The sequence below is a fragment of the Mobula hypostoma genome, chromosome 4, assembly GCF_963921235.1.
Source record: "Mobula hypostoma chromosome 4, sMobHyp1.1, whole genome shotgun sequence".
NCBI classification, from domain to species: Eukaryota; Metazoa; Chordata; class Chondrichthyes; order Myliobatiformes; family Myliobatidae; genus Mobula; species Mobula hypostoma.
The window spans coordinates 202,946,353-202,965,189 of record NC_086100.1 but is presented as its reverse complement, the minus strand read 5'-3'; the positions used below and the strand labels follow the sequence as shown (position 1 = coordinate 202,965,189).

At 46.5% G+C, this 18,837-nt stretch overlaps 1 protein-coding gene across 1 annotated transcript in view; it reads right to left on the bottom strand.

The window, feature by feature from the left end:
* fbxo41 (F-box protein 41) overlaps positions 1–18,837 on the bottom strand; it is a 281,022-nt gene that overhangs the window by 157,641 nt on the left and 104,544 nt on the right. The window lies entirely within an intron of this gene.

The following is an 18,837-nucleotide window of genomic DNA, read 5'->3' as shown; positions in this document are numbered from 1 at the left end:
CTGACATATGTCAAGAAATTATTTGTTTTGTAACAGCAATACAGTGCAATACCTAAAAAGAATTACTAAAGTTATTACAAGAAATAGCAGTGTTGGTGTGATTATGGTCAGTTCCTAAATCTGACGGCAGAGGGGAAACGGCTCCCTCTGTCTCTCCTCAGGCTCCTGTCCTTCCCTCTGATGGTAGCAATGACCCAGATGGTGAAAGAGGGAAATGGCAAAAAGCAGAGAACTCAGCTGATTTGTCATTTTCAACTCAGTAATACAATTTTTTGAGGATTTAACAAAACACATTGATAAAGGTAGAGCAGTGGATGTAGTGTATATGGATTTCAGTAAGGCATTTTTTAAGGCGCCCCATGCAAGGCATATTGAGAAAGTAAGGAGACATGGGATCCAAGGGGACATTGCTTTGTGGATCCAGAACTGGCTTGCCCACAGAAAGCAAAGAGTGGTTGTAGATGGGTCATATTCTGCATTGAGGTCGGTGACAAGTGGTGTGCCTCAGGGACCTGTTCTGGGACCCCTCCCCCGCTTTGTGATTTTTATAAGTGACCTGGATAAAGAAGTAGATGGGTCTGTTAATAAGTTTGCTGATGACACAAAAGTTGGGGTGTTGTGGATAGTCTGGTGGGTTGTCAGAGGTTTCAGCAGGACATCGATAGGATGCAAAACTGGGCTGAGGCTGAGAAGTGGCAGATGGAGTTCAACCCAGATGAGTGTGAAGTGGTTCATTTCGGAAGGCTCAATTTGAAGACAGAATATAGTATTAATGGTAAGACTCTTTGCAGTGTGGAGGATCAGAGGGATCTTGGAGTCAATGTCCACAGGACATTCAAAGCTGCTGCGCAGGTTAACAGTGTTGTTAAGAAGGCGTATGGTGTATTGGCCTTCATCAACCGTGGGATTGAGTTCAAGAGCCATGAGGTAATGTTACAGCTATATAGGACCCTGGTCAGACCCCACTTGGAGTACTGTGTTCAGTTCTGGTCACCGCACTACAGGAAGGATATGGATACTGTAGGGAGAGTGCAGAGGAGATTTACAAGGATGTTACCTGGATTGGAGAGCATGCCTAATGAGAATAGGTTGAGTAAACTTAGCCTTTTCTCCTTGGAGCGATGGAGGATGAGAGATGAGCTGATAGAGATGTATAAGATGATGAGAGGCATTGATCGTGTGAATAGTCAGAGGCTTTTTCCCAGGGCTGAAATGGCTAAGACAAGGGGTCACAGTTTTAAGGTGCTTGGAAGAAGATACAAGGCGGATATCAGGGGTAAGTTTGTCACACAGAGTAGCGGGTGCATGGAATGCACTGCCAGCCATGGTGGTAAATGCAGAGCCAATAGGGTCTTTTAAGAGACTCTTAGACAGGTACATAGAGCTCAGAAAAGTAGTGGGCAATATGGTAGGGAAATTCTAGACTGTTTCTAGAGTAGGTTACATGGTCAGTACAACATTGTGGACCAAAGGGCCTGTAATGTGCTACAGATTTCTATGTACTATGTTCTAATTATGTTTACATTTTATACTCCTAACTTTATTCCTGCTCTTTGTGCTATGTATCAGTGACTTCAGTGAGGAAGTGGAAGGATGGGTTAGTAAGTATGCAGATAACATTAAGATTGTTGTAGGTTACAACAGGACATTGACAGTATGCAGAGTTGAGCAGAGAAGTAGCAGGTGGAGTTCTGTCTGGAAAAGTGTGAAGGGTTAGACTAATCTTAGAACAGGTTAAAAGGTCAGCACAACATCATGGGCTGAATGGCCTGTACTATGCTGTAATGTTCTATGTTCTCAAAAATGTATAATTTTTACAATCAATGAAAGGTTAATTGACAAGTGATCATTTTATAATAAAATCATAAAAACTGAAAAAACTCAGGGGACAGGCAGCATCTGTGGATTGTGAAACATACAATAGTTAACATTTCAGATCTGAAATAGTCTACCGGAGTGTTTTATACTGACAGCCTATAAAATCATGACAGGGCACAACAGAGTCACATGGAAATCCAGATTCTCAAGTTTGGGATTTCCCCCCTTGTATTAAGCGTGATTATATTTGAGTAAAAGGGCTTGATCCTCTGTTCATAAGAATCACAGAAGCATACAGCATGGAAATAGACCCCTCAGCACAGCATACAGTCATAGTCATAGTCATACTTTATTGATCCCGGGGGAAATTGGTTTTTGTTACAGTTGCAGCATAAATAATAAATAGTAATAAAACCATAAATAGCTAAATAGTAATATGTAAATTATGCCAGGACATAAGTCCAGGACCAGCCTATCGGCTCAGGGTGTCTGACCCTCCAAGGGAGGAGTTGTAAAGTTTGATGGCCACAGGCAGGAATGACTTCCTATGACGCTCTGTGCTGCATCTCGGAGGAATGAGTCTCTGACTGAATGTACTCCTGTGCCCAACCAGTACATTATGTAGTGGATGGGAGACATTGTCCAAGATGGCATGCAACTTAGACAGCATCCATATTTGCCCAGTGAGTTTGGCCCACAGACCTCTAAAACTCCTCTCCAAGTACTTCTCTATGTAAAGCCCTGGGAAAGGTTTCACTGCTAATGTTGTAGGGTAGTTCATGTAATGGTCCTTCTGTAGAAGCAGTGTTTGGGTTATTGTTAGAGATAACAGGGCTGAGGAATGTGAGCCATCCAATCAGGAGAGAAGGCTGGAGGAGCAGGGATTTTTGTGCCTGACACTGGTGTGAGCCAGGGTCTTTGTTTGATGGGAGATGAAGATAGAATACACTGCAGAGAACTGGTGATAGGATTTGATCCGGTGGCGGCCGTGATTTGATGGAGCAAGGTGCGGGAGTCTACTGAGAAGCAATGAAGAGCTGAGCTCCAACCTGTGCATATTTGACTGTTTAATTAATCCGGGCCTTTTTTGTTTTTTCTTTTCTTTACTAACCCTTTAGTTAAGTTAATATTCTTAAATATACTTCTTTTAATTATATGCAGTATGTGGTTAACTGTCCCGGTGATAGCACAGGACAGTTAACATCTTAGTCCACGTGTATTTTGTAACTGGTCTATTATTTCCTGACAGCGAGTTATAACAGGGCCACAAATCATAGAAACATAGAAAACCCACAGCACTATACAGGCCCTTCGGCCCACAAAGTTGTGCCAAACATGTACTTACCTTAGAAATTACTAGGCTTACCTATAGGCCTCTATTTTTCTAAGCTCCATGTACCTATCTAAAAGACTCTTAAAAGACCCTATTGTATCCACCTCCACCACCGTTGCCGGCAGCCCATTCCACACACTCACCACTCTCTAAGTAAAAAACTCAACCCTGACATCTCCTCTGTACCTACTCCCCAGCACCTTAAACCTGTATCCTCTTGTAGCAACCATTTCAACCAATAGACAATAGGTGCAGGAGTAGGCCAATCAGCCCTTCGAGCCAGCACCGCCATTCACTGTGATCATGGCTGATCATCCACAATCAGTACCCTGTTCCTGCCTTCTCCCCATATCCCTTGACTCCGCTATCTTTAAGAGCTCTATCTAAATCTTTCTTGAAAGCATCCAGAGATTTGGCCTTCACTGCCTTCTGGGGCAGAGCATTCCACAGATCCACAACTCTTTTCCTCAACTCCGTTCTAACTAGCCTACCCCTTATTCTCAAATTGTGGCCTCTAGCTCTAGACTCCCCCAACATCGGGAACATGTTTCCTGCCTCTAGCGTGTCCAATCCTTTAATAATCTTACAATACACAGCCAGTATAAAGTAGAAGTAATATATGTACAGTGTAGTTTCACTGAACAGAATCGCCAAAAACGATTTGTAGAAAAAAAATCAGCACGTACACACATGCGTACACAGGTGCCCGTGCAAGGCTTCATAGTCATGGTAGTCTTTCTCGGGGTAAACACAAGTGTCCCGTATTTGACTGCTACTTTTGTCCCTTATTTGGGAGCGAGAAAGTTGGCAACCCTACCTATGGATAGTGTTTCCACTCATAATTCATACAATAAATTCTCAACATTGCTGCTTTAGGGACTGCCTATCAAATCAGGTATTTCTCCAAAGGCCACTGAAAGCAATCATATATGGAACAAGTGTAGGAATATTTTGGAGAACTTTGATAGAATGAAGATTCAGAAAATGGCAGACTTCTACCCCCAATTCTCCATTTATTTTCATTTTACATACCTTCACTCCATCAAGCACTCCCTTAATCATTGCATTCATCATTTCTTTTTCATCTAGATTCACACCTTCTAGCATTACCCGATCAGACCAGCAAATCAGATTGGCCAGGCTTTGATTCACCTGATTTAAACAGGATGTGATGGCACAGCTTTGTTGAATGCGCCCTGGGAAAAAGCCTCTGACTATCCACGATCAATGCCTCTCATCATCTTATACACCTCTATCAGGTCACCTCTCATCCTCCGTCGCTCCAAGGAGAAAAGGCTGAGTTCACTCAACCTATTCTCATAAGGCATGCTCCCCAATCCAGGCAACATCCTTGTAAATCTCCTCTGCACGCTTTCTATGGTTTCCACGTCCTTCCTGTAGTGAGGCAACCAGAACTGAGCACAGTACTCCAAGTGGGGTCTGACCAGGGTCCGATATAGCTGCAACACTACCTCTCAGCTCCTAAATTCAATTCCATGATTGATGAAGGCCAATACATCGTATGCCTTCTTAACCACAGAGTCAACCTGCACAGCTGCTTTGAGCATCCTATGGGCTCGGATACCAAGATTCCTCTGATGCTCCACACTGCCGAGAGTCTTACCATTAATATTATATTCTGCCATCATATTTGACCTACCAAAATGAACCACCTCACACTTATCTGGGTTGAACTCCATCTGCCACTTCTCAGCCCAGTTTTGCATCCTATCAATGTCCTGCTATAACGTCTAACAGCCCTCCACACTATCCACAACACCTCCAACCTTTGGGTCATCAGCAAACTTCATCCAGGTCATTTATAAAAATCTCAAAGAGTAAGGGTCCCAGAACAGATCCCTGAGGCACACCACTGGTAACCAATCTCCATGCAGAATATGACCCATCTACAACCATTCTTTGCCTTCTGTGGGCAAGCCGGTTCTGAATCCACAAAGCAATGTCCCCTTGGATTCCATGCCTCCTTACTTTCTCAATAAGCCTTGCATGGGATACCTTATAAAGTGCCTTTCTGAAATCCATATACACTACATCTACTGCTCTTCCTTCATCAATGTGTTTAGTCACATCCTCAAAAAATTCAATCAGGCTCGTAAGGCACGACCTGCCCTTGACAAAGCCATGCTGACTATTCCCAATCATATTATGCCTCTCCAAAGGTTCATAATTCCTGCCTCTCAGGATCTTCTCCATCAACTTACCAACCACTGAGGTAAGACTCACTGGTCTATAATTTCCTGGGCTATCTCCACTCGCTTTGCTGAATAAAGGAACAACATCCGCAACCCTTCAATCCTCCGGAATCTCTCCATCTCCATCATCATTGGTGATGCAAAGATCACCGCCAGAGGCTCAGCAATCTCCTCCCTCGCCTCCCACAGTAGCCTGGGTACATCTCATCCGGTCCCGGCGACTTATCCAACTTGATGCTTTACAAAAGCTCCAGCACATCCTTTTCCTTAATATCTACATTCTCAAGCTTTTCAGTCTGCTGCAAGTCAGCACTACAATCACCAAGATCCTTTTCCATAGTGAATACTGAAGTAAAGTATTCATTAAGTACCTCTGCTATTTCCTCCGGAAATAGTATTCACACAGTATTCACACATACTGGGGCTTGGGTAGGAGGAATGCTATTTCCTCCGGAAATCCCATTCTTACGATTTCGCGGGACTGGAGTGTGTATTCCCTAGACGTATGCTGTCCAAGAACAGTGGGTCTTTCAGCACCAAGTTGGGGGACTGTCAGTGAGGCTAACAACTCATTTCCTGGGATGCCCAAGGAGAAGGGGGTTTCAATGTGGGGTTATCTTCCCGGATTGATTTCGTTGGATGCTGTGTGTTTGCCCTGAGCACTTATCAAGTGGTTTGTGTGTTTAAGCCTGTATTAAACTATTGTCCAGTAAAGTGATTAAGGTAAGTGGTTATGGATGCATCAGAGGTGGAACGGTGGTGTGGATCAACGGGATTGCCTGTAATCCCATTTGTATCTTGAGTGGAGTGGATATTTGTAGCCCAGATGAATTTTTGGTGAGAACTTTAAGTACCATTAAAGCATTAGGAACAGTTATAATCAAGGAGCAAAGGTTTGACAGAATGGCAGGCAAAGACTTTGTTTTAGCTGAGACCAGAGCTGATGTAATGACAGTGGATCTGCCTGGTACTACGGGGGCACTGGGAGAAGGGGAGTCAGAGCTGAGTGTCGTGTAGGCGAGTGTGCCAAATTGCAACCAGAGTTTGCTGTAGCTGGTGGTTGAGACTTTAAAAACAAGTTGCTCTCATTTCTGCGGAGCGAGGGCAAGGAGTGGTCTGATCTGGAAAGTCTAACGTGTCTTCCAGCGAGGGGTGAGAATTCTGATTGGGTATTGCCCCTTACATCCCTGGCGAGTAGATGGCCAAGTGCACCGGCAGAGAGTCCCAGTTATTGTGGACTGAGAACATGGTTGGGAATGAAGCCCACCCCGAGGGGGAGGAGGAGTCAGACTTGGGCAGAGCAGACCTCTCGGATGCTGGATGAAAGACAGTGCCCTGATAATGTGAAAAGACAGCGGAATGGTAGAGAGTCAAGAGAGATCTGGCTGCTGAAGTAGTGAGTTCCTTAAAGACCCAGAATCCATTGGCTACTTTCGTGGGCTACATGCAAGTGCTAGAAAACGTTTTTGGCGTGACGGAAACCCAATGCAGCTTATAACGAGGTTTGGAGGTAGATGTTGAAGTAGCTGAGATCCTTGAATCATTAGATTTGCCCGGACCCTGTCGAGAAGGGCGAAGCTTCAAATCTTCTGGGAACAAATACTCCTATTATTAAGAGGCTAGTGGGAGTCTGAGAGGAGAAAGTTGGAGAGAGCTTTCTGAAAATATTGTCCATTCACCCTGTATTCAGAGCTGCTTTTGGGGAAGTGCGTGGCCGTATTAGACTGGATGATGAGCATAAACTAAGATTGGAGGCGTTGTGGACAGCGAAAAAAGGCTTTCTAAGTTTACAGAGGAATCTGCACAAACTGGAAAAATGGGCCAGAAAATGGCAGATGGAATTTAATGCAGAGAAGTGTGAGGTGTTGCATTTTGGAAGGACAAATAAGGTAGGGCATACACAGTAAATGGTAGGGCACTGAGGAGTGCGGAGGAACAAAGGGATCTGGGAGTTCAGATATATAATTCCCTGAAAGTGGCGTCACAGGTAGACAGGGTTGTAAAGAATGCTTTTGGCATCCTGGCATTCATAAATCAAAGTATTCAGTATAGGAGTTGGGATGTTATGGTGAGGTTGTATAAGACATTGGTGAGGCCAAATTTGGAGTACTGTGTGCAGTTCTGGTCACCTAACTATAGGAAGGGTATCAGTCAGATTGAAAGAGTGCAGAGAAGATTTACTAGGATGTTGCCGGGTCTTCAGCTTTGAGTTACAGGGAAAGATTGAACAGGTTAGGACTTTATTCCTTGGAGCGTAGAAGAATGAGGGGGGATTTAATAGAGGTTTACAAAATTATGAGGGGTATAGACAGAGTAAATGCGAGTAGGCTCTTTCCACTTAGATTAGGAGAGATAAATATGAGAGGACACGGTTTTAGGGTGAAAGGGGAAAGGTTTAGGGGGAACATTAGGGGGAACTTCTCCACTCAGAGAGTGGTGGGAGTGTGGAACGAGCTGCCATCTGACGTGGTAAATGCGGGCTCACTCTTAAGTATAAATTGGATAGATACATGGATGGGAGAGGTCTGGAGGGTTATGGACTGGGTGCAGGTCAATAGGACTAGCGGAATAAAGTTTTGGCACAGACTAAAAGGGCCAAATGGCCTGTTTTCTGTGCTGTAGTGTTGTATGGTTCTATGGTTCTAACCAAGGGACTGTGTGGTATACTCAGCCCAAACCACTCGTGTTACGGCCTGGGGAAGTAGCTATTGTGACGGAAAATTTCCTGGAATGCCTGTGGCCCTCTTGGTGGATGAGCAGTGGCTATATCAGATACCCATGAGTGAGGCTGACAAGGAGAAGATGGCATTTATATGTCTACTTGGATTCTTCCAGTTTGGAAGGAAGCTCCTGGGTACATCAGGAGCCCTGGCTACTTTTCAGTGTGCCTTGGAGAAAACTGACTGTGCAGGATATAAACTTGCTTGAAGAGCTGGTGTAGCTGGATGACCTTATAGTGTTCAGGTCCACCCTGGAGGAATATGAAGCGAGGCTACTGAAGGATTAAAACTTTCCCTGGACAAGTATCAATTCTGCTAGACATCTGTCAGCTATGTTGAGAACATAGTCTCATGGAATGGAGTAGCTACAGATCCGGCAAAGATCGAGGCGGTGACAACATGGCCAAGGCCCCAAAATGTGAGCGCCTTACACTTGTTCCTTAGATTCTGTGGGTACTATCGGAGGTTTGTGAAGGAGTGCTCTAAATTGAGTCATCCTTTGAACCAGTTTCTGTGCGGTTACCCTCCCTTGGGGAAGAAAGGGAGGAGGACTAATGGAGAAGATAGTAAAGAGCCTTTGGGGCCTTTTGGAGCAAGATGGGGTGCAAAATGTGAAGAAGCCTTTCAGTTGCTGAAGGAGCTGCTGAAGAAAGCACCTTTGTTGGTTTTTGCAGACCACCCGATTGCCATATGTATTGCATACAAATACTAGCAGAGAAGACTTTGGGGGTGTTCTGTATCAAGATCAGGGCAAGGGTTGAGAGGTGTCACGTTTGTCAGCTGGAGTCTGTCACCCTCTGTGTCATGGTCCGGATCGGGGTCCCTTTAAATTTACTTTGTTTATGTTATGATCCGGACCATTTACTCCCTGTTTCCCTTTGGTTCCCTGTTTTCCTGTGTCCCTCAGGCTTGGTGATTGGAGGCTATTTACTCTCGGCTGAACCAGTAGTTTATAGTCTCTGGCTTTCTGCCGTTCAGAGCGAGAGCGTTTGCAAAGTCACCAAAGGTACTGCGAGCCAATGTCATCTGGCCGGATCGAGCCTAGTCTCCCCCCGAAGCGAGTGCCAGTAAGTCGCCTTTCCTCACCGGAGCAACCATATCAAGTTACCTCACCAAAGTGAGCCTGTAAACTTTCCTCGCCGAGGCGGGTCCGTCAGTTAACCTGCCGGAGGGAATCAAGAGCCACTGTCTACTGTTCCCGGGCCGAGTGTAGAGCGCGCCACTACCCGGCGGCTCTAAGTACCACGTCCTGGCTCCGGCGGCATCCAAGTACCAAGTCAAGTCCTGGCCCTGGAGGTCCGTCATTCCGAATCCTAGCCCAGACCCTTGTCCCAGCCTAGTCCAGGGCCTGAGTCCTTGTCCGGTTCGCTATTCCTGCTTCTGCTTTGCTCTCCTTGTATCGAGCAATAAACTCAAGTAAGTTAACCCCACAAGATGCGTCTTGCATTTGGGTCCACCCTTGCTCCCAATGCCCCCCATTGTGACACACTGAGCGAAACTAACCCACGCACCTACTGGAGTTCCTGGCATTGAATTAGGCTGTGGTGGATAAGCTAAGGGACTATCTACATGGTGCCAAATTCGAGGTCAAGACAGACAACAATCCATTCAATTGGATGCCACAGGCCATCGGTGGTTTTTGGCTGCTCATGATCTCAGCCTGCAGTACCGGCCGGGGAGTCGGGCAGACCAGGGGCAGGGAGTGGGAGAGCGTTCCTGCCCCTGGAGTTAAAGCCATGTGCCAGTTTTCCATCACGGGGAAATCAGAGGCAAGGCAAGGGCACAATTGAACGGTGGATCATTTGGGAGTTTCTGGCTGGGCCATTTCACAAGCAACCTGACCACTCTGAAGACAAAGCAGTTGCCTGAGTTGAGCCCAGGGTAAGTGGACGCTGCTCAGTGAGATGACCCTTGTAGAGATACCGTTTGGTCAGTGGTTGCAAAAAGGGATATGGCCCAAGCCGACAAGATGAAAGCCAACTGAGGTACGACTGCACAGGCGTGTGGATGTTTGCGAGTTAGACCGACGCGAAGAATTTAAAAGGAAGACAAATTTAGAGAGTGGGTAACTGAGTAGAGGGGGTCAGAGTAGAAGGGCTTTGGCTCATCGGGACTTCGGCGATAACGGATCGAGGAAAGGCGAGTTACATGTGATGAATAGAAACAGGAAGTATGCCTGTGAGGCCGGTGTTCTGTACTGGGTGTCAGATGTGGGATATATGGGAGACTCCCAGCCTCACGGACAGCTACATCTGCACCACCTACATCAAGCTGCAGCTCCCTATGGACCGGGTTAGGGAACCGGAGATGCAGTTCGATGACCTTCGTCTGGACAGGGAAAGTGAAAAGGTGATAGAGAGGAGCTACAGGCAGGTAGTCACTCCGGGGCCTCGGGAGACAGATAAGTGACTAACAGTCAGGAGAGGGAAGGGCAAGAACCAGATACTAGAGAGTACCCCTTTGGCTGTCCCCCTTAACAATAAGTACTCCTGTTTGAGTACGGCTGGGGGAAGGGGAAGCAACACTGGCCGTGCCTCTGGCACAGAGTCCGGCCCTGTGGCTCAGAAGGGTAGGGAAAGGAAGAGGATGGCAATAGTGATAGGGAATTCTATAATTAGGGGGTCAGAGAGACGATTCTGTGGACGCAGTAAAGAAACATGGACGGTAGTTTGCCTCTCAGCTGCCAGGGTCCAGGATGTTTCTGATTAGGTCCACGATATCCTGAAGTGGGAAGGTGAACAGCCAGATGTTGTGGTACACATTGGTACCAACAACATGGGAAAGAAAAGGGAGGAGGTCCTAAAAAGAGACTACAGGGAGTTAGGAAGGAAGTGGAGAAGCAGGACCACAAAGGTAGTGATCTCAGGATTACTGTGTGCCACATGACAGTGAGTATAGGGATAGAGTGAGATGGAGGATAAATGTCTGGCTGAGATTTTGGAGCTGGGGGCAGGGATTCAGATTTCTGGATCATTGGGACCTCTTTTGGGCAGGTGTGACCTGTACAAAAAGAACGGGTTGCACTTGAATCCCAGGGGGACCAATATCCTGGTGGGGAGGCTTGTGAAGGCTATTGGAGAGAGTTTAAACTAGAATTGTTGCGGGGTGGGAACCGAACTGAAGAGACAGTGGAGGGAACGGTTGGCTCACAAATAGAGAAAGCTTGGAGACAGTGTGTGAGGGAGGACAGGCAGGTGATAGAGAAGGGATACGCTCAGACTGATGGTTTGAGATGTGTCTATTTTAATGCAAGGAGTATTATGAACAAAGTGGCTGAGCTTAGAGTGTGGATCAGTACTTGGAGCTATGATACTGGGGCCATTACAGAGACTTGGATAGCTCAGGGGCAGCAATGGCTACTTAGAGTGCCAGGCTTTAGATGTTTCAGAAGGATAGGGAGGGAGGATGGATTGTCTACTGAGTCTCTGTGGGTGGAAGTTAGGAACAGAAAGGGGTTAATAATTCGCCTGGGTGTTTTTTATAGACCACCCAATAGTAACAGGGACATCGAGGAGCAGATAGGGAGACAGATTCTGGAAAGATGCCATAATAACAGGGTTATTGTGGTGGGAGATTTTAATTTCCCAAATGTTAATTGGCATCTCCCTAGAGCAAGAGGTTTAGATGGGGTGGAGTTTGTTAGATGTGTTGAGGAAGGTTTGCTGACACAACATGTAGATAAGCCTAAAAAAGGAGAGGTTGTACTTGATTAGGTATTGGGAAATGAACCTGGTCAGGTGTCAGATCTCTCAGTGGGAGAGCATTTTGGAGATAGTGATCACAATTCTATCTCCTTTACCATAACATTGGAGAGGGATAGGACCAGACAAGTTAGGAAAGCGTTTAATTGGAGTAAGGGGAAATATGATACTATCAGGCAGGAACTTGGAAGCATAAATTGGGAACAGATGTTCTCAGGGAAAGGTACGGAAGAAATGTGGCAAACGTTCAGGGGATATTTACATGGAGTTCTGCATAGGTATGTTCCAATGAGACAGGGAAAGGATGGTAGGGTACAGGATCCGTGGTGTACAAAGGCTGTTGTAAACCTAGTCAAGAAGGAAAGAAAAGCTTAGGTGATGATAGAGATCTACAAGATTATACGGCTCGCAGGAAGGAGTTTAAGAATGAAATTAGGAGAGCCAGAAGGGGCCATGAGGAGGGCTTGGCAGACAGGATTAAGGAAAACCCCAAGACATTCTACAAGTATGTGAAGAGCAAGAAGATAAGACATGAGAGATTAGGACCAATCGAGTGTGACAATGGAAAAATGTGTATAGTACTGGAGGAGATAGTGGTGGTACTTAACAGATAGATAGATAGATATACTTTATTAATCCCAAGGGAAATTTGGTTTCGTTACAGCCGCACCAACCAAGAATAGAGCGTAAATATAGCAATACAAAAACAACAAACAATCAAACAACAAAATGCAAACTATGCCAGATGGAAAATAAGTCCAGGACCAGTCTATTGGCTCAGGGTGCCTGACCCTCCATGGGAGGAGCTGCACGTTCGATGGCCACAGGCAGGAACGACCTCCCGTGCCGCCAAGTGTTGTACCTCGGTGGAATGTGGCCGAAGTCCAACAGTAAAAAGTTCAATGTCCGGTCTACAAACATGTTCCTCGATTGTAATATGACCCGGATTGCACCATCTGTTGTTAACCAGATCAGTAAGCACCCAACTCCTTTACGCTTACCGCTCTCAGTGCACTTCCGGTCAGCCGGAACGGTATTACCCACCGAACTCCTCTTCTCCATGAGTCTGTGTTGTCTCGACCCAGTCCTCTTTCCTCGACTTTGTGATCCCCTCTGCATCCTCTGTGTGTTTTCCTCCGGATTTCAGCAGGGGTGTCCGCTGCTCTGCTCTCTAAACCAGCTGTATTTACTATTCAGTATTCACTATGGAAAAGGACCTTGGCAGTTGTCGGGATGATTTACAGCAGACTGAAAAGCTTGAGCATCAAGAAAGAGGATGTGTAGGAACTTTTGAAAGCATCAAATTGGATAAGTCACTGGGACCGGACGAGATGTATCGCAAGCTATAGTGGGAGGTGAGAGAGGAGATTGCTGAGCCTCTGGCAATGATCTTTGCATCATCAATGGGAACGGGAGAGGTTCCAGGAGATTGGAGGGTTGCAGATGTTGTTCCCTTATTCAAGAAAGGGAGTAGAGATAGCCCAGGAAACTATAGACCAGTGAGTCTTACCTCAGTGGTTGGTAAGTTGATGGAGAAGATCTTGAGAAGCAGGATTTATGAACATTTGGAGAGGCATAATATGATTAGGAATAGTCAGCATGACTTTGTCAAGGGCAGATTGTGCCTTACGAGCCTGACTGAATTTTTTGAGGCTGCGTCTAAATATGTTGATGAAGGAAGAGCAGTAGATGTAGTGTATATGGATTTCAGCAAGGCATTTGATAAGGTACCCCATGCAAGGCTTATTGAGAAAGTAAGGAGGCATGGAATCCAAGGGGACCTTGCTTTGTAGATCCAGAAATGGATTGCCAAAGAAGGCAAAGAGTGGTTGTAGACAGGTCATATTCTGCGTGGAGGCCGGTGACCAGTGGTATGCCTCAGAGATCTGTTCTGGGATCCCTTCTCTTCGTGATTTTTATCAATGACCTGGATGAGGAAGTGGAGGGAGGGGTTAGTAAATTTGCTGATGACAGAATGGTTGGGGGTGTTGCGGATAGTGTGGAGGGCTGTCAGAGGTTACAGCGGGACATCGATAGGATGCAAAACTGGTCTGAGAAGTGGCAGATGGAGTTCAACCCAGATAAATGTGAGATGGTTCATTTTGGTAGGTCAAATATGATGGCAGAATATAGTATTAATGGTAAGACTCTTGGCAGTGTGGAGGATCAGAGTGATTTTGGGAAACTCCATAGGACACTCAAAGCTGCTACGCAGGTTGACTGTGTGTGTTAGAGTGAGTTTTTGGGTAGATGATTCATTTACACTTAAATGACTTTGGCCACCAGTCTTTTGTCTGACAAAGTACTGTGCATTGTGTTCATAACAATGCATTTCCTAAAAGCTGCGAATACCAGAATACCAGCCCAGATGCTGCGGATGGAAGTGTGAAGTTTACAGGTAGTTTCGAAGACAGCCTTATCTATACTTTATAAATATAAATTGTCCTCTATGTTAGCAAGCCAAATACCAAATAAATGGATTGTGGATTTAACTTGTACTCCTAAAGGCTGTGAGTACCAACCCAGACATACGGGCGTCAGAAGGAAAGGATGAAGTCAGGTGTGATGTTTTGTATGTAGCTTCAAAAGGAAGCATTGTCTATGCATTGTCTATAACTTTGTAAATAGAGATTGCCCTTTGTGTTTAGCATATAAATATCGAGCCCACATTGGGCTAGCAGACCTTTCTACCGAAAGTGTCTCCGTCCGTATGATGCCTGCTGCAGCTTGTTGTGTCGGATAAAGAAGCAGCTTTGTATCTGCCAGTAACTCCGTCTCTCCGGTGATTTCATCCACAAAAAATAACGGATACAGCCCAGCCCATCACAGAAAAAACTCTGAGTACACCACTGAGTACATCCACATGGAGCGCTGTAACAGGAAAGCATCATCCTTCATCAAGGAGGCCCTACTATCCGTGCCATGCTCCCTACACGATGCAATTAGTTAGGAAGTACAGGACCCTCAAGACCCACACCACCAAGTTCAGAAACATCTATTACCACTCAAACATCAGGTTCTTGAAACAGAGACAATAACTTCACTCAACTCATCACTGGATTGTTCGCACAACTTAGGGATATTTGAAGCAGTTCCATGACAACACTTCAAGAATAGATCTTCATTAATACTTGAAGAACTTTCATTAAGCTAAAAAGGGTCCAGCATTAGCCTTTAAGGCTAAAAATTGGTGAATCCCAACTCACTTTCAAGGACTCTTCGTCTGATCTCACCTTCTCAATAAGAACACAAAGACATAAGAAATAGAAGCAGGCGTAGACCATCTGGCCCATCAAGCCTGCTCTACCATTCAATGAGACCATGGCTGACCTGGCCAAGGACTCATCTCCACCTACCTGCCTTTTCCCCATAACCTTTCATTCCCCTACAATGAAAAAAATAATCCAGCCTTGTCTTACATATAATTACTGAAGCAGCCTCCACTGCTTCATTGGGCAGAGAATTCCACATATTCTTGTATCTGGATTTCAGCAAGGCATTTGATAAGGTACCCCATGCAAGGTTTATTGAGAAAGTAAGGAGGTATGGGATCCAAAGGGACATTGCTTTGTGGATACAGAACTGGTTTGCCCGCAGAAGGCAAACAGTGGTTGCAGACGGGTCATATTCTGCACGGAGGTCGGTCACCAGTGGTGTGCCTCAGGGGTCTGTTCTGGAACCCCTGCTCTTCATGGTTTTTATAAATGACCTAGATGAAGAAGTGGAGGGATGGGTTAATAGATTTGCTGATGACACAAAGGTTGGGGGTGTTGTGGATAGTGTGAAGGGCTGTCAGAGGTTACAGTGGGACATTGATAGGATGCAAAACTGGGCTGAGAAGTGGCAGATGGAGTTCAACCCAGATAAGTGTGAGGTGGTTCATTCTGGTAGGTCAAATATGATGGCAGAACATACTATTAATGGTAAAACTCTTGGCAGTGTGGAGGATCAGAGGGATCTTGGGGTTCAAGTCGATAGGATACTCAAAGCTGCTGCGCAGGTTGACTCTGTGGTTAAGACAATATACAGTGCATTAGACTTCATCAATAGTGGGATTGAGTTTAGGAGCCAAGAAGTAGTGTTACCGCTAAATAGGACCCTGGTCAGACCCCACTTGGAGTACTGTGCTCAGCTCTGGTCACCTCACTACAGGAAGGATGTGGAAACTATAGAAAGGGTGCAGAGGAGATTTACAAGAATGTTGCCTGGATTAGGGAGCATGCCTTATGAGAATAGATTGAGTGAACTCGGCCTTTTTTCCTTGGAGCAACGGAGGATGAGAGGTGACCTGACAGAGGTGTATAAAATGATGAGAGACATTAATGGTGAGGATAGTCAGAGGCTTTTTCACAGGGCTGGAAAGGCTAGCACGAGAGGGCACAGTTTTAAGGTGCTTGAAGTAGGTACAGAGGAGATGGCAGGGTTAGGTTTTTTTTCACACAGGGAGTGCTGAGTGCGTGGAATGGGCTGCCAGCAATGGTGGTGGAGGCGGATACCATAGGGTCTTTTAAGAGACTCCTGGACAGGTACATGGTGCTCAGAAAAATAGAGGGCTATGGGAACCCTAGGTAATTTCTCAGGTAAGGACATGTTTGGCACAGCTTTGTGGGCCAAAGGGCCTGGATTATGCTGTAGGTTTTCCATGTTTCTAGATTCACCACTCTCTGGGAAAATCAATTCCTCCTCATCTCCGTGCTAAATCTACTCCTCTGAATCTTGAAGCTATGTCCCATAGTTCTAGCAACCTGCAACTGCATGTATGTTGCTTGGATTTTCAGCATCTGCAGATTTTCGCTTGTTTGTTCTGGTTCGATCATAATATGATCACTTTCCCCTTGGGGTTCTTTTACCATAAAATCTCTAATCAATTCTGGTTCATAGCACAACACCCAATCCAGTATAGCTGATCTCATTCGAAATGATTACGCAACCACCAACTGCGACTCCAACCTTGAACTCCAGGCCGGGTCTTCATGTGCTGCTGTTGTGACTCCCGTCTCCCCTTCCCCCACCACCACTCCGCAGCCCCGTCTTCCTCAGATCCCACCGTCAACTCCTGGGCCCTCAGAGGCTCCATCTTCCTCTCACCCCAACCCTCCCCTCTCCACTAACACACCCAGCTTCCCCCCTCCCCCCTCTGATCCCAGCTCTCATCCGTGCCGGGTCTTTACCATCCCCTCCAACCTTCAACTGTCGGAGGCAGAACGCTCTGTTCTCAGTAAGGGCCTCACGTTTGTCCCCCTTCGCCCACACCTCAGCGAGTTCCGTGTTCGTCACGATGCGGAACTTTTCTTCCGCCGTCTCCGTCTCCGAGCCTACTTCTTCAGCAAGGACTCTTCCACCCCCACCGATGACCCCTTCTCCCGTCTTCAACCCTCCTCTTCTTCATGGACACCCCGCTCTGGTCTTCTGCCTGCTCTGGATCTCTTTATTGCCAACTGCCGACGGGACATCAACCGTCTCGACTTCACCGCACCTTATCCCCATTCCAACCTCACTCCTTCGGAACGCTCTGCTCTCCACTCCCTCCGCACTAATCCTAACCTTATTATTAAACCCGCTGATAAAGGGGGTGCTGTTGTAGTCTGGCGTACTGACCTCTACCTTGCCGAGGCACAGCGACAACTCGCGGATACCTCCTCTTATTTACCCCTCGATCGTGACCCCACTAAGGAGACCCAGGCCATTGTCTCCCACACTATCAACGACTTTATCCGCTCAGGGGATCTCCCATCCACTGCTACCAACCTTATAGTTCCCACACCCCGCACTTCCCGTTTCTACCTCCTACCCAAGATCCACAAACCTGCCTGTCCTGGCCGACCTATTGTCTCAGCTTGCTCCTGCCCCACCGAACTCGTTTCTGCATACCTCGACACTGTTTTATCACCCCTTGTTCAATCCCTTCCGACCTATGTTCGTGACACTTCTCACGCTCTTAAACTTTTCGATGATTTTAAGTTCCCTGGCCCCCACCGCTTTATTTTCACCATGGATGTCCAGTCCTTATATACTTCCATCCCCCATCAGGAAGGTCTCAAAGCTCTACGCTTCTTTTTGGATTCCAGACCTAATCAGTTCCCCTCTACCACCACTCTGCTCCGTCTAGCGGAATTAGTCCTTACTCTTAATAATTTCTCCTTTTGCTCCTCCCATTTCCTCCAAACTAAAGGTGTAGCTATGGGCACCCGTATGGGTCCTAGCTATGCCTGCCTTTTTGTTGGGTTTGTGGAACAATCTATGTTCCGTGCCTATTCTGGTATCTGTCCCCCACTTTTCCTTCGCTATATCGACAACTGCATTGGCGCTGCTTCCTGCACGCATGCAGAACTCGTTGACTTTATTAACTTTGCCTCCAACTTTCACCCTGCCCTCAAGTTTACCTGGTCTATTTCCGACACCTCCCTCCCCTTTCTAGATCTTTCTGTCTCTGTCTCTGGAGACAGCTTATCCACTGATATCTACTATAAGCCTACTGACTCTCACAGCTATCTGGACTATTCCTCTTCTCACCCTGTCTCTTGCAAAAACGCCATCCCCTTCTCGCAATTCCTCCGTCTCCGCCGCATCTGCTCTCAGGATGAGGCTTTTCATTCTAGGACGAGGGAGATGTCTTCATTTTTTAAAGAAAGGGGCTTCCCTTCCTCCACTATCAACTCTGCTCTTAAACGCATCTCCTCCATTTCACGTACATCTGCTCTCACTCCATCCTCCCACCACCCCACTAGGAATAGGGTTCCCCTGGTCCTCACCTACCACCCCACCAGCCTCCGGGTCCAACATATTATTCTCCGTAACTTCCGCCACCTCCAACGGGATCCCACCACTAAGCACATCTTTCCCTCCCCCCCTCTCTCTGCATTCCGCAGGGATCGCTCCCTACACAACTCCCTTGTCCATTCGTCCCCCCCATCCCTCCCCACTGATCTCCCTCCTGGCACTTATCCGTGTAAGCGGAACAAGTGCTACACATGCCCTTACACTTCCTCCCTTACCACCATTCAGGGCCCCAAACAGTCCTTCCAGGTGAGGCATCACTTCACCTGTGTGTC